Genomic DNA, 16619 nt, shown 5'->3' on the forward strand with positions numbered 1-16619 from the left:
TCTAGACAGAGAGAGATAAATAAGAAACATTTGTTTAACATATTTAACTGGTGTGTGTATCAAAAGCTCACTTAGTAATTAACCTCTGCTGCATTTTGAATCAAAAATCATATTTAAAAACAAATACTACTGAGATGAATATATTGATGCTATATACAAAGTAACGTGACTGCAAACTAAACCAACAGGGTAATAGATCTGCGGTCCTGAAACTGCAGCCTCCGGTTGTGCAGGAACATACTGCGTTATGTCTTTGCGTGCAAAACTGTAAATTATAACAAACGTTACTTATGTTGTTATTGTTGTGTATTATTTCAGTACCTGAAATATCCTGCATATTTTGTCAACAGACATGTCATCATCTCTTACTGTGACACGTTTGCCTTCTCAAAAGAGAACATAACTTGTTTCCATTGTCGCAGTAGCTCGGACATCAATTACGTGTTTTACATTACCTTGGTGAAGGGCGGGTCTTCTTGGCGTGGCGGGAGCTCTGGGCGGGAGTAACTTCCGGTTCACGAAAAAGTACCAATGCAGAATGCAGAAATAGTTCATACATACGTATTTTGATTTCCGATTTCCATCTATAAATACAATCGGATAACAAGATTGTTTTCCGTTTTCCGTCTTTTAATATCAAAAGAAAAAAAGAAAAATGGATTGTTTTCCGTTTTTGTTTTCCTATTTACTAATGGAAATTGGGAAACGAGCCGTTTTTCGTTTTTGTTTTTTTCCTTTTAAAACGAAAATCCGTTGGCCAACAAGTACACGGACCAACAAATCATCTAAAATTTTCTTTTTATCTTTTAAAATGTTAACACATTCTCTGTCTCTAACAGATTCCACTAAATGTTGTATTTCAATTATCTCTTTCTCTAGATCTTTCAGGGATCGGGAAATGTCTCTCGAAACATTGAGTGTATACATACGGCACAGTTGCTGTATCTCTATTTTTGCAATGTCCCACCATTGTTGCAAAGAATCAAAGGATGACTTCTTATTCTTAAACTGTTGCCAAAAATGGCCAAACACCTCACAAAAAAATTTATCTTGCAATAAAACCATATTAAAATGCCAATAAGCACTTCTTGGCTTTACATTAGTGAAAAAAACATTACAACTGACTAAACCATGATCTGAGAAGCCCACAGGAGAAATTGCACATTGTTTGATAATATTAAAATGATGTTTAAAACAATACCACCTGTCTAGTCTAGCCGTGGTCACATAAAGTTCCCTCACTTGTGTCCATGTGTACTGCCTTTGTGTTTTATTTAGAACCCTCCAAATGTCATACAATTCACATTCTTTCAGAATTTGTTTTAAGACACACTGCGAAGGTATATGTGGTTCTTTGTGATTTCTATCAATTTTATCATCTTCTGTACAATTAAAATCACCCCCTAGAAATAAAAACTCTTCAGATTTACAACTCTTTACCATATCTCTAACTTTGTTTAAAAACAGCACTCTTTCACCTCCCAATACTGGGGCATACAAATTTATAAATACAACAGAAAAATGTTCAAACACAAGCCGTAGTTTCAGTAACTGTCCCTCGACTACATGCTCTACTTCACAAGAGACTGGATTTATATTATTTCTTAGTAAAATTGTTACACCTCCACTAGTGGTAGTCTTATGGCTCACTATCACCTTTCCTTCCCATTCCATCATCCATTCATTTTCATTTTTTAAATCACTATGTGTTTTTTGAAGAAACATGAAATCAATCTTTTTTTGCCTCATCATCTCATAAAGTATTGCTCTTTTTCTGAAATCTCTTGCACCATTCATGTTCAGGCTGCCCAGTCTTAAATTACTCATAAATAAATGAGAAAAAAAAGAAACTGTGCAAAACAAAAACAAGAAATTGACAAAGAAAAAAGAAAAATTAAAACACTTCCTTTTCATCATTTAATCTTTTGGATCTCACCTTTTGAACAAATTTCTTTAACCTGTATACTTCCTGCTCTGTGAGACCCTAAACCAATTTCTTTCATTGACATTTTTGCAGCCTCTATGAACATTTCAGTATCAGGAAAAAACTCTTGTACTTGAACACCCTTCATGCCTTTTGTGTTCTGCAAAAAAGATTTAATTTTTTCAAGGGTGTAAGCACTCCTCCCAGATCTTCTTTGAGAGACTGAGTCAACTGAACTTACGGATTCACAATCACTTTCTGTCACAGAGTCATCTGAGTTATTTTGTTCAATGTCAGGCATGGTTTCTTGAACCATCTTTTCTTTTATCTGATCTTCTTGAACCTGCTCTTTCCTAGCTTTTTTTCCTCTACTTTTTCCACTTTTTTGTCTCTTTAAAGTCGGTGTTTTAAACAGATTGTCATCCTCCACCATATCGATGTCTCCTGAGACTTCTACATTCACATAAGGTCCAGCAGCATCATTTACTTTTTCAATTTCCCCTTCTACTTCTTTCTCATTAGTTCCATTTACAGTTTCTTTTTGATTAGTTTGTTCACCACTCTCAAGCACTTCCCCTCCTTTTTCCTGATTCCCATTCTCCACATTAATTTTCTGTCCCTCACCTTCAATACCATTCCGTTGGCTTACTGCATCGTGTTCCACATTTTCAGGACACTCACGAGCAAGATGTCTTCCTTGTCCACATTTAAAACACTTCATTGTCTCCGATGTAATGTAAATCACATAATCAAAATCATCAATTCTAAACTTTAAAGCGAGATTCAACTCCGCACTCTCATTGTTCAGAATCATATAAACCTGCCGCCGGAAAGAAACAACATGCTTCAACTGTGCCGATTTGCAATTTAAATTGATTTTTTTAAACTGCGAAACAACTTTTCCGTGCGTGACCAGTTCTCTTTGAATCACTTCATCCTTTATAAAAGGTCAAACATTAGACAACAAAATCTTTTTCGCCGGTTGAATCAAAGGCATTACCGGTGTGTACGAATCATTCAACACAATTCTACTAGCGACTATCTCATTAACCTTGTTCACGTCATCTAGGAATAAAACAAATGCCCTGTTCATCCTAGATGCCGACAAGATACTGTTATACCCCACAACTTGAGCAACTGCTATACTGCAGTCCTCTACAGAGCAGCGCTCCGCGGAGATGACTTTAATGCCATTCCGTCGCGTTAGCTTATCAAGCTGTACGCTCTCCGCTGTTGCCATCTCCGACAGCGCACGCTGAACACTCTCCCTAGCTCCAAGCAAAACCTCCACAAATACACACAAAAAAACTTTGCTGAAGCAAAGATAGAAAACTCACACAGCCCGCATACCAGCGCTCTCGCCTTCCACGCTCGTTCAGCTCAGACGCTCATGCATGCGCGCGCGCACACACACACACACACACAGAGAGAGAGGAGAGAGAGAGAGAGACAGATGGACTGAATCAGAGAGGGAGAGACAGTAAGACTGAAGAAGAGAGAGAGAGACAGATGGACTGAATCAGAATGGGAGAGACAGTAAGACTGAAGAAGAGAGAGAGAGACAGATGGACTGAATCAGAGAGAGAGAGACAGATGGACTGAATCAGAGAGAGAGAGAGACAGATGGACTGAATCAGAGAGAGAGAGACAGATGGACTGAATCAGAGAGAGAGAGACAGATGGACTGAATCAGAGAGAGAGAGACAGATGGACTGAATCAGAGAGAGAGAGACAGATGGACTGAATCAGAGAGGGAGAGACAGATGGACTGAATCAGAGAGAGAGAGAGAGAGACAGATGGACTGAATCAGAGAGAGAGAGAGACAGATGGACTGAATCAGAGAGGGAGAGAGACAGATGGACTGAATCAGAGAGAGAGAGAGACAGATGGACTGAATCAGAGAGGGAGAGACAGTAGGACTGAAGCAGAGAGAGAGACAGATGGACTGAATCAGAGAGAGAGAGAGACAGATGGACTGAATCAGAGAGAGAGAGAGACAGATGGACTGAATCAGAGAGAGGGAGAGACAGATGGACTGAATCAGAGAGAGAGAGAGACAGATGGATTGAATCAGAGAGGGAGAGACAGTAGGACTGAAGCAGAGAGAGAGACAGATGGACTGAAGCAGAGAGAGAGACAGATGGACTGAAGCAGAGAGAGAGACAGGTGAGAATAAGGCAGAGAGAGAGACAGATGGACTGAATCAGAGAGAGAGAGAGACAGATGGACTGAATCAGAGAGAGAGGGTCAGATGGACTGAATCAGAGAGAGAGAGAGACAGATGGACTGAATCAGAGAGAGAGAGAGAGAGAGAGCGACAGTTGGAATGAAGCAGAGAGAGAGACAGATGGACTGAAGCAGAGAGAGAGAGAGACAGATGGACTGAATCAGAGAGAGAGGGTCAGATGGACTGAATCAGAGAGAGAGAGAGACAGATGGACTGAATCAGAGAGAGAGAGAGAGAGAGAGAGCGACAGTTGGACTGAAGCAGAGAGAGAGACAGATGAGACTGAAGCACAGAGAGAGAGAGACAGATGGACTGAAGCACACAGAGAGGGAGACAGTTGGACTGAATCAGAGAGAGACAGATGGACTGAAGCACACAGAGAGAGAGACAGATGGACTGAAGCACAGAGAGGGAGACAGTTGGACTGAATCAGAGAGAGACAGATGGACTGAAGCACACAGAGAGAGAGACAGATGGACTGAAGCACAGAGAGGGAGACAGTTGGACTGAATCAGAGAGAGACAGCTGGACTGAATCAGAGAGAGAGAGACAGATGGACTGAATCAGAGAGAGAGAGACAGATGGACTGAAGCACAGAGAGGGAGACAGTTGGACTGAATCAGAGAGAGACAGCTGGACTGAATCAGAGAGAGAGAGACGGGTGAGACTGAAGGTGCGTTCACACTAAGGTGCGTTCACAATCAAGCCGTAAAGGCCCCTTAAAGACACATGACATCTGAATGTGATGTGTAATGTCTGAGTCGAAAACATTAGGCACATTAACTTTCACTTAAGCTGGCAAACGATCTCAGCTTCAGCCGTGGAAAGTGAGGGACTAACTGATCTCTGCTTCATTACAGTTTGCTAATTTTTTTTTTTTTCGTGAATGCTGATCTGCCTTCAAAACCCCTAGTAAAAGAGTTGCACGATAACGTGCGTCATCACTATGACACAGCATTAGTTCTGGCTTTTGTTCACACAGCGCTTGTTCTGGGACTAAACCGGGCAATGTTACTAGGTCCCCAACCCGGGATCAATCCCAGAATCAATCCTGGGATGCATTTGCATCCACACAGAAAATGACCCGGCAATTTTCCGGGTACAACGTGCAGAGTGAAAGGGGCTTTGGACTGAAGCAGACAGATAGACAGATGGACTGAAGCAGAGAGAGAGACAGGTGATACTAAGGGAGGCAGTGGAATTTCTCTCAGAAGTCGTCTTCTATTCCCAGAAAGCATTCAGCTGGCTGTCACCATAGCAACTGCACACCTGCGTGGTCAAAAGCATGCTAGCTGTTTGATTTCTCAACTCTCACTGCTGGACTACAAAAAAACAGGAAACATTTGATCAATCAGAGTGACCAAAAGGAACTTTAATGGTGGCACGGCACAAAGTGTCAAAACAAGATCAATCCTCTTATAATCAATGAAGCTGTCTACAGTTCCAGCACAGCAATCTACAGTTTTCTGTCTGGTGTCAGATTTCAGGCAATTGGTATATTTTCCCTACTCCCTATTGTTTCCTGTCCTTTCCTCGTACTGAACTGAGGATAAAACTGAATTAAAGGCAAAAACCAAATGAAGCCAAGTCCTGTATCCATGCACTTCAGAACACCAATCCACTTCCCCTATGAAGGGAGCAAAATAGGAGATGAGCAGATAAGATGGAAAGAGAAGCTGATGATATTGTTGATTCAGTGTGTGAGAAAGAGGGAGATACACCTATTTGCTAAGCCTATGCTATGCAGGTATAATGCTTGGGCAATACTGTAATATTTTACAGTCCCACAAATAAAGCTTTGTTGACAGACTCTAGAAAAAAAAAAAAAAGAGAAAAAGCAAAATAAGGAAAAGCAGTACGAGAAAGAAAGAGGGTAATAATACATGGAAACAGCTAGTAAAACATATTTAGTGAGCAGTAAGCATAGTCCGCAATAACCTTTACAGATGCACTTGCAGCTAAATCACCAATATCGGAAGCCTGGAAGCCTGTTTTTGCAACAATTTATGCGCATCACTGGAAACAATGTGCTCAGTAATTAAACAGGTGTTTATGTTATTCGGTTGTGACATCCTTTACCGCAAACGCCAAATCATCAGAACACCGGTGCAAGACCGCTCACAGCACTTGGTCACTTGTCGCACCAAAACCGTTTTCAGAACCAAAACTTAGAAATTGCTCACGGTTCCGGTTCTTTTAAAAAAAACAGAACTGATTCTGAATAAGAACTAGGGATGCTCAGATCTGCCTTTTTCCCCTCCGGTACCAATTCCGATACCTAGGGTTCAGTATTGGCTGATACAGATACCGATCCAAAACCAGTGAAGTTTTTTTCCCATTTAAATAAATGTAGAATTTATATATCTCTGTGTGTGGAACTGATAATCATTCTTTCACAATCTACTAGATACAGACTACTTAATTATAAAGAAAAATAAAATAAACAATAAATATTGAAAAAAAAGGCCTATGCATATTCATAATCTATGACAAAAAATGATCATAAACTAGGTTAGTGGAAAATTCTGCAGCAAAAGTTATTCTAGAATAATCAGTGCACAATAATTTTAGAAATCCCAACATTTAGTGAAAAAACTATTTTGTGGGGAACAAATAAAAGTGTTGCACTAGATTGGTAAAATGTTACACATTGCTATTTGTTTTATTATAAAATCCATTCATTAAAAACAATCATGAATGTATTTATATATAAGCATATATTAGTTAGAAGTGAGCTCGGTGCATGAACTGTGTCCCGATTGACATGGTTTCTAGACAGTGTTCATTGCTCCCTACTCCCTGAGCAGGGAAATCTGTTGAAGTTTACTTCACTTCGGAACTTTCATTCACGGATTTGCGCTGCACAACATCTACAATTAAAATTCACGTCTAACACACTTCAATTAACTTTGAATGGAACATATATTTAAGTTATCATGCCGGAATATCCTGTGATGTCCACTTCGCAGGGCACTTCCGTTCAGATAGAAAAAAAAGTCTGAAGCGATAAGAAAAACATTCAAATGAGCAAAGCGGGGGGCGCGAGGACTGCAATTGAGAACCGCTGCATTAAGCTATTTTATGTCTTTTAAAGTAACACAGCATAATTCGCACAATCAAAAAAAAAAATCTTGGATTTGGATCGGCCCTCTCTGGCCAATCAGAGAAAAATGGCAGTATCTAAATTTCGGATTTAAATATCGGATTGGCACATGCCTAATAAGAACCGGTTCTCGGTTCCCAACCCTAATCCTCGCCAAAAAAAAAAACTTTTAGTTAGCGGAAAGCATTAACGTTAATAGAAGGATAAAATCTGTTAATATATAATTTGTAGCTGTAATGCTCCTAAATTTTTGCTGGTGCTCCTAACTTTTTGGAGTAAAAAAAGTTAATTTTCAAGCCCTGAATTACTTTTTTTATTAGTATTATTTTCTCTTTTTTTTTCCTGTGGTGGAAACAAGCTTCCATAAAACATTGAATAACAAAAAAAAAAGCCATCAAGGCGGGTTGTGGTAGTTCAAATGTCAGAATGAAGCATGTGGTCTCTGTCAGTGATATGGAGACAGGGTGGAGTTGCACATGGGCCAGCTGTCTCACATACCCCGGAGATGAGAGGCATCTGTCACTGTGCTGTTAAACACATGCTCCTCCACTGGGCCTTTCTGCCTGTCCTCTGCTCACACATCACTTAGCTCACGTGATCCCTTGTGTTTTGGGAAACAATTCAACATGATGTCCTACATGTGCATATGGAAGCAGTGGTGCTGCAAGTCAGTTACTTTTCCCAGATGAAGACACAGAGCATTGAGCGATTTACCATTGCTGCCTTGGTAACATAATATGCACTGAGGAGTATGTTTATTGTTGAGGAACACAAGCGCATAGGGAATTATAATGTATTTATAATACTCACAGTCTACTATTAGGCTTTTCAACCAATGAAAGACTTTATATAAACTGTTCATATTTGAGTACTAGGGGTTGCACGACTTCTGATTTTTTCACTGAACAAGTATGCCGTGTTAAACTAAAATAATTATTAATTTCTAAAACAATATTTATCATGCAAGCGTTGTTCACTTTAAAATGAATGGCTGAGTTATTATTGCAACAACAGATTAAATAAATACGTTATTTTACCCGTCAGAAAAAAGCTACCAGTCTGGATTAAATCTTAAGGTGTGGCTGTTGGCTGTTCGTACCAGAAACATAATTCCTCCAAAGAAAACTGTTATGCAATCTGAAATCATGTTAGCAACATTAAGTAATTAATAAGTAATTGTAAGTAATGGGAATATCCACCTCGGGGTGGAGGAATAAGGTGGTGCTACAAATAGTGAGTAATTGTTTTTTTGTTGTTTTTAATCAATCAATCATTCTCACTAGCTGGGTCTCCATCCAAAATTGCAAATTTAACTTGTGCGCAAATTGGAATAACGTACAAAACTTTTGCGAACAAGCACCGTTTCCATCCAATGAGTCAAAGGGAACAAAATCGTCACTTCCTGATAAACTGGTACTATAGAAAAGAAGGAGAAGCTACTGATTATAATATTATTGCTTTCAGAAGTGGACGCTGCTGTTTGGGAATGCAGTCGTTATGGCATTCGTTATTGTCGTTATTGCTTATATATAGTTATGAAAAGGACCATTGCAAGCTGACAGAGACCAGCTTTTGTGATTTTGTGAAAATTGGCAGTAATACCCCCACCTTGCGCAGTGTCCCTGAGTGTCCCTGGGACATCAGTGCGGTCGGAGCGCGTTTTCTCAACAGCTGGACATATACATTTAAAGTTTCATTTTTGAACAGTTGTTTGAAATGTATTGATTCATTATTTAAAATAATCTTGGAGATTTTTGAATTGTCTAAATCATAAATGCAGCAGGGTTGAGGCCTGCAGTGATGTTTTTCTTTTGTTATGGCAGCAGTCCCCTCTGCACATATATTTTTTCGAGAATGTTGCACTCCTGTTGCTGTTTGTTATTCTGCATGAAACTTCATGCCAATAAACAAGATATATTACTGACTTGTGCGTTTCCAGCTCTCTTTTTATGTTCTTCCGTTATTTGATGTTGAAAAAGGAAACGTCTTTTTTTTTTAGACATGGAAAATCGATTTTACAATCGATTCAATTAACACTTATGTCTTAAGAATCAAAAGTGATTTTTTCACAAAAGTGACAGTCCTACTGGCTAGTCAGGATTTGCCATCCCATAGCACAAAGTCACATTACTTTTTTGATGCGCTTGGAGGAATTTATTCACAAAATGCATTTCCATCTCCCATTATTCGCATTAACCCTTTTTCACACAAGTCAAAAACCACATCAAGCGAGCGTAAAAACTTTTTTGTAAATTAAGACAGTTTTTTTGGCCGAATTTGATCACACCTTAAAAGAGTGGCTATTCCATGAGCCAATAGCATTCGACCACAGGTTATGACTGAGCATTTAATGGCTGACTTACTTAATGAACATTCTCTCATGAGTGCATGATTCAATGACTTGCTTATTACACATAGAAGAAAGTCACGTGACGCCCCCTATTGGGGTAACAACAAACTGCAGTCACTGAACAAACAGTCAAGGATGTTTTTGGTGGATTTAGCATTAAATGAATCGTTTTAGAATCACTAGCTAGTACAATCAAACACTTGACTATCAAAACAAATCCAACTAGATTCAGGATCATTACACATGCGATACAATTTAGTAACGTTAATGCAGCTATGTTTGTATCTGTTGCAGATTATGCATTTCTACTATGAGAGGCGAGCAAATCCTCAATTATATATTATTATATATGCTTAGACAGTAATACACAAACATCGTCCTTGTTGGACAAATGTTTTTCGATTTTATTTGTTTAAAACAGAATCCATCACACAGATAGCGACGTATGCTGTGCAGACAGCAGATCTTTGCAGGTTTTGAGTCATGCAGTGAAGCAGAGATCAGCACACGGCCTTTAACGGGCTAATACACTGTAGCATGCTAGCCTCAAATCCAAATCTGCATATATTGTTATATATCTTCCTCCTTAAACGACTAAACTACTGAATAACGAAACGGACGAGTAGAATAAATTAAAACACGGAGGTGTGCATCGTTGCCACTCATCCTACCTGTTTCCACAAAAGCTTTTTATTCCAGAGAGGCTTGACATAACAGCGATGGACATTAGCCAGCAACGGTGCTGCTGTAAACACAAACCAAACCCCGCTCGCACTGCGCATGCGCCGCTGCTCTCTTCGGCTCTCCTCGGCATTCTTCGGTATTCTTCGGAATGGAATCGAATACTAGCGTACTGCTTTCTGCGCAGTATATACTACATTCTGCATACTAAAGGCGGTCGCACACCGGACGAGACGCGCCGCGCCGCGTCGCGCCACATGTAGGACAACTCGAGGTATCGCACACTGGACGCGCACATTCTAAATGCGTGAGCTCAATTTCGCAGCAAGATGGGAGAGTTTTAACTTCATCTATTATTTTAATTTTAAATATATGATTTTAATTGATAAAAGCTGAGTTTTTAACGTTAATTAATGAAAATAATCTGTGTTATTATAATAAGTCTGTTATTGTTTTGTTGTAGGCTATCTGTTGTCTAGGCAACTGTGCTGCTGAAAACGTAACCAAACACTTTGTAATATGTTTTAATGAATGAAACAAGTGTGCTGTACTTTAATTTCAGTTTCAGTTTATAACATCTGGGTTTTTTAATATAAAACTATGCGGATGGCGCTCTGTGGCGCGGCAGAAATTTGAACAGCGTTCTGAGTCGTAGCTGGGCGCCGCGGACAGACGCCGAATGGCGCCGCCGGTGTGTGTACACCCATAGAGAATAATGTGTTCGAATTTTAAAGACGTGGCGCGACGCGACGCGGCGCTGCGCTTCTCGTCCGGTGTGCGACCCCCTTTATAGAGCATTTTTAGAAAGTTTTATGCTGCATTGTTGTCATGTTAATTTACGTTGCGTGTTTACCTGAAAATGATCCCTTTATAATTTAGAAAATAAACACAATTTCACACTTTTTAAATCTATTTTGCATCAATTTATTTTACATTTGGCAGTCCAATTAAGTAATAAGGCAAAAAAAGAGCAGTTAAAAATAAGAGATGATAGTAAATGCAAGTTTAGTATGTTGTATACATGTAGGCCTACTGTAGAAAAAAGTAGAATGTTAGTATAGAACATTACAAAGAAGAACTGTTGTATAATACAATAGACCTTAGACAGGGTTGAGCCATATTTTTGACAGACATAAATATAATGCTGTGAGTGATAGAAGTACAGAGTGTTCAATAGATTTTACTGTTGTTTATCAACCAATTGTTCAGATGAAACATCTTTCTGAGAGAAAAAAAAAAAAGTTGATGTCTGAGGTAAATATTTCTTACTATTTTATTGAAAGTGTGCAAAAATAGTAAAATAGTATAAACATGTAAAAACTATAATAGGCCTATAACATAAATATGGTCCTTTCAACCCAGGTTGTGATGTTACAACGTTGGCTTGGATCAATTTTCCTTCCTCTTTAATATAACTTTCTCTCACCATTTGTTTGGGAAACTTTTCGTTTTACTTTCGCAATCAACTGGGTTTTTCATTACTACTGGCCTTACGCTGTAAAATATTTTTAAGTTGTATACAATAGAAATGTTATTGCACATTTTATAAGACAATACTGTTTCACTCTTTCTACTTCAAAATGTCATGTTTAATTCAACATTAATGGACAATACTTTGTAACTATGTTTGTTAAATGTATTAACAATTTCTGAATGAAAATACTTTAAAAAGCATTGTGACACCTTCTCCTTTTCACACCACACATCATAGCAAAACATTTGTTTTAAGCTGCAAATGAAGTCAAGTTCTTCAGTTTGTCCAGGTGAGGAAATTGCAGTCAAGTAGCCCACCGTCACGTGCCGTACCACCATACACCAGCAGATGTCATGCTTATTCATAAAACTGCATCCTGGGGGTATAAGAAAGAGTCTGAACACTCAAGTGATGATGTAACTGTGTTTATTATCTTGGCATGCAACTACATGTCATGACCTTTAGATTCATTTCACCAGCTTGCCCTACATATCAGAGCCAAGCTTAGCCAAGATACAAGAGGAATAACAAACAAACAACCAGTAAGAACTGTGCATTGGCTACACTTCTATATTTTCTTCCTTGCATTGCCACAAGCAAAAGGGAAATCTTTGCCTGGTGGTATTTAAAAAGAAACAAATGCAATATAAATATTAATCTTACTATTATTTCATCAAAAGATATTCCTGACTTTTAGACTCTTTCTCTCTTTGACCATAAATAGCCTCATTTCTCTGATTATACATAATAAAAATGTGCAGTATGTCCATCTAATGATGGCTCTGGTTGTATAAAATGACGGATGCCCATCTTCTATTAATTTACAATTGAATCGAACAATAGATTTGCAAATAAAATGTCTAATACAGACGTAAGAATATTCAACAGTTTGTTTGTGCAGTTGCATACAGAACAAAAACAAGCATCATCACAACCAAACAAGTCCTGCCCAATTATAACAGCTTAGCACATTTTTAAAATTTAAATGCAAACAAAACTGACATTTCCAAGGGGAAAAAACCTACATCATAATCCTGATATTAATTCATACAAGCAGACAGTAAATGCTATAGGAAGTGAGTAAAATGCAAGATACAGTGCAGGACATCCACAGCACTAGGGTGTTGTGTGACACAACTACACAATCATACTTCCTTTGCCAAAGAACCTCTTTGCCAAAGGCAGCATGCATGATACAGGGCTGAGCTGGGCAGATAAACGAGTCACTCATGTACTTATAAGGCTTTGCTGCATTGCAACGGGTGATAATATAGGAAAAGTGACATTTTAAAGGCAATTTAATAGCTAGAGAGAAACTTAGAACGGAAACTCGTATTGTTACCAACCCAGCGCCATTTTTGAAACTCTCATATCAGATGAGGCCCAACAAATAGAAGATGAACCAAAAATAAAGGCAAAATCTTTACATGTGCACTAAATCAACAAGATGTTACGCTTCAACACACTAGGACTCATCCATTAAAAATTTCTGTATATCGTTCAAAAAGTATTTTGCAAAAAATGTCTTTGCTGGAAGGTGCAGCTGTAACATCGCTTGTCGAAAAAACGCTTCGACTGCAGGAGTCAAAATTAGTTTTAATGAGACAGTGCTTGAGCCCAGACCAGGTAGATTCACTACACATTTCTCATTTGAAGTGGAAAAACATTAATACCACATAAGTAAAACCGTGATTAACAGTCTTAAGTGATAATGCATTCATATTCATATTTTGTTCAGGCTAAAGACAATATGCACATTCATACACTAATTCAAACATAATACACACACTTAACTGGTCCAGTCAATACATTTAACAACAGAGAAATAAGTGACCAGAGACAATCCTGTCATAATTAGATACTGACATGCTATTTTAAATGGGAGTTTTTCTATGAACTGTTACAGTTTTCATCTTTCAGGAACACTTAGCCTGCACAAAACTACATGAAAACACCAGCAATATTGGAGTTACTGTGATTATTTTTCTTTCTCTTTCTCTTAATCAAGCATGAAGTAATCCTCAAAAACATAATGGTTTGTAGATACTGTATGGGGTGATTGTACTTTCAAAATGTTGACCAAACAATTAATAACTGATACAAAATATCCCAACAACTTCATGGAAGTTAGCAATGTTTTGTAATAAAATAAGGGAAAACTAGAATTTTGGAAACTGAAGAACCCTTAAACGCAGTCTAATTATCTGTATTCTAAATTACAGGAATCAACAAGAGCTAAAATAAAAACCGAAGTGAACATTTGACTATTGTAAACAACAGACAGGAACTGTGACTGTATTAGGCGTTTCATACACACAAAACAATTCCACATCCTCAAACAAGTCTGAACTGTGAAATTCTATTGGGCTGTTTGTGGTTTATAGCTGATAAAGATACAGCTCACCCAAAAATGACCAAATTTCTGTGTTATAGTACACAAGTCCAAGCCTTAGACCATATATATATATAGGGGTGGTCTTGGCGCAGTGGATAAGACACATGCCTTTGGTGTGAGAGACCCGGGTTTGAATCCACTGTGAGACACCACTGAGCAAGACACTGGACACACCCTCTTCTGGTCTCTGTCTAGACTCAGACTCAACCCTCTTCTGGTCTCTGTCTAGACTCAGACTCAACCCTCTTCTGGTCTCTGTCTAGACTCAGACTCAACCCTCTTCTGGTCTCTGTGTTGACTCAGACTCAACCCTCTTCTGGTCTCTGTGTTGACTCAGACTCAACCCTCTTCTGGTCTCTGTGTTGACTCAGACTCAACCCTCTTCTGGTCTCTGTCTAGACTCAGACTCAACCCTCTTCTGGTCTCTGTCTAGACTCAGACTCAACCCTCTTCTGGTCTCTGTGTTGACTCAGACTCAACCCTCTTCTGGTCTCTGTGTTGACTCAGACTCAACCCTCTTTTGGTCTCTGTCTAGACTCAGACTCAACCCTCTTCTGGTCTCTGTGTTGACTCAGACTCAACCCTCTTCTGGTCTCTGTTTAGACTCAGACTCAACCCTCTTCTGGTCTCTGTGTTGACTCAGACTAAACCTTCTTCTGGTCTCTGTCTAGACTCAGACTCAACCCTCTTCTGGTCTCTGTGTTGACTCAGACTCAACCCTTTTCTGGTCTCTGTCTAGACTCAGACTCAACCCTTTTCTGGTCTCTGTCTTGACTCAGACTCAACCCTCTCCTGGTCTCTGTCTAGACTCAGACTCAACCCTCTTCTGGTCTCTGTGTTGACTCAGACTCAACCCTCTTCTGGTCTCTGTGTTGACTCAGACTCAACCCTCTTCTGGTCTCTGTGTTGACTCAGACTCAACCCTCTCCTTGTCTCTGTGTTGACTCAGACTCAACCCTTTTCTGGTCTCTGTGTTGACTCAGACTCAACCCTCTTCTGGTCTCTGTGTTGACTCAGACTCAACCCTTTTCTGGTCTCTGTGTTGACTCAGACTCAACCCTCTTCTGGTCTCTGTCTAGACTCAGACTCAACCCTTTTCTGGTCTTTGTGTTGACTCAGACTCAACCCTTTTCTGGTCTCTGTGTTGACTCAGACTCAACCCTTTTCTGGTCTCTGTGTTGACTCAGACTCAACCCTCTTCTGGTCTCTGTGTTGACTCAGACTCAACCCTTTTCTGGTCTCTGTGTTGACTCAGACTCAACCCTCTTCTGGTCTCTGTCTAGACTCAGACTCAACCCTTTTCTGGTCTCTGTGTTGACTCAGACTCAACCCTCTTCTGGTCTCTGTCTAGACTCAGACTCAACCCTCTTCTGGTCTCTGTGTTGACTCAGACTCAACCCTTTTCTGGTCTCTGTCTAGACTCAGACTCAACCCTCTTCTGGTCTCTGTGTTGACTCAGACTCAACCCTTTTCTGGTCTCTGTGTTGACTCAGACTCAACCCTCTTCTGGTCTCTGTGTTGACTCAGACTCAACCCTTTTCTGGTCTCGGTGTTGACTCAGACTCAACCCTCTTCTGGTCTCTGTCTAGACTCAGACTCAACCCTTTTCTGGTCTTTGTGTTGACTCAGACTCAACCCTTTTCTGGTCTCTGTGTTGACTCAGACTCAACCCTTTTCTGGTCTCTGTGTTGACTCAGACTCAACCCTCTTCTGGTCTCTGTGTTGACTCAGACTCAACCCTCTTCTGGTCTCTGTCTAGACTCAGACTCAACCCTTTTCTGGTCTCTGTGTTGACTCAGACTCAACCCTCTTCTGGTCTCTGTGTTGACTCAGACTCAACCCTTTTCTGGTCTCTGTGTTGACTCAGACTCAACCCTTTTCTGGTCTCTGTGTTGACTCAGACTCAACCCTCTTCTGGTCTCTGTCTAGACTCAGACTCAACCCTTTTCTGGTCTCTGTGTTGACTCAGACTCAACCCTCTTCTGGTCTCTGTCTAGACTCAGACTCAACCCTTTTCTGGTCTCTGTGTTGACTCAGACTCAACCCTTTTCTGGTCTCTGTGTTGACTCAGACTCAACCCTTTTCTGGTCTCTGTGTTGACTCAGACTCAACCCTTTTCTGGTCTCTGTGTTGACTCAGACTCAACCCTCTTCTGGTCTCTGTCTAGACTCAGACTCAACCCTTTTCTGGTCTCTGTGTTGACTCAGACTCAACCCTCTTCTGGTCTCTGTCTAGACTCAGACTCAACCCTCTCCTTGTCTCTGTGTTGACTCAGACTCAACCCTTTTCTGGTCTCTGTCTAGACTCAGACTCAACCCTCTTCTGGTCTCTGTGTTGACTCAGACTCAACCCTTTTCTGGTCTCTGTCTAGACTCAGACTCAACCCTTTTCTGGTCTCTGTCTTGACCAGACTCAACCCTCTCCTGGTCTCTGTCTTGACTCAGACTCAACCCTTTTCTGGTCT

The 16619-nt window shown here is 39.8% G+C and overlaps 1 protein-coding gene across 2 annotated transcripts in view; it reads right to left on the reverse strand.

Annotated features, from left to right (window-relative positions):
* LOC113075303 (rab GTPase-activating protein 1-like) overlaps window positions 1-10403 on the reverse strand; it is a 49867-nt gene extending 39464 nt beyond the window's left edge. For both annotated transcript variants that reach the window (XM_026247997.1, XM_026247996.1), the window contains exon 1: window positions 10277-10403. The gene's annotated coding sequence lies outside the window, so the exon portion shown is untranslated. The remainder of the gene's footprint in view (window positions 1-10276) is intronic.
* Between the last annotated feature and the right edge of the window lie 6216 nt (window positions 10404-16619).

The sequence above is a fragment of the Carassius auratus genome, unplaced genomic scaffold (genome assembly GCF_003368295.1).
Source record: "Carassius auratus strain Wakin unplaced genomic scaffold, ASM336829v1 scaf_tig00016692, whole genome shotgun sequence".
NCBI classification, from domain to species: domain Eukaryota; kingdom Metazoa; phylum Chordata; class Actinopteri; order Cypriniformes; family Cyprinidae; genus Carassius; species Carassius auratus.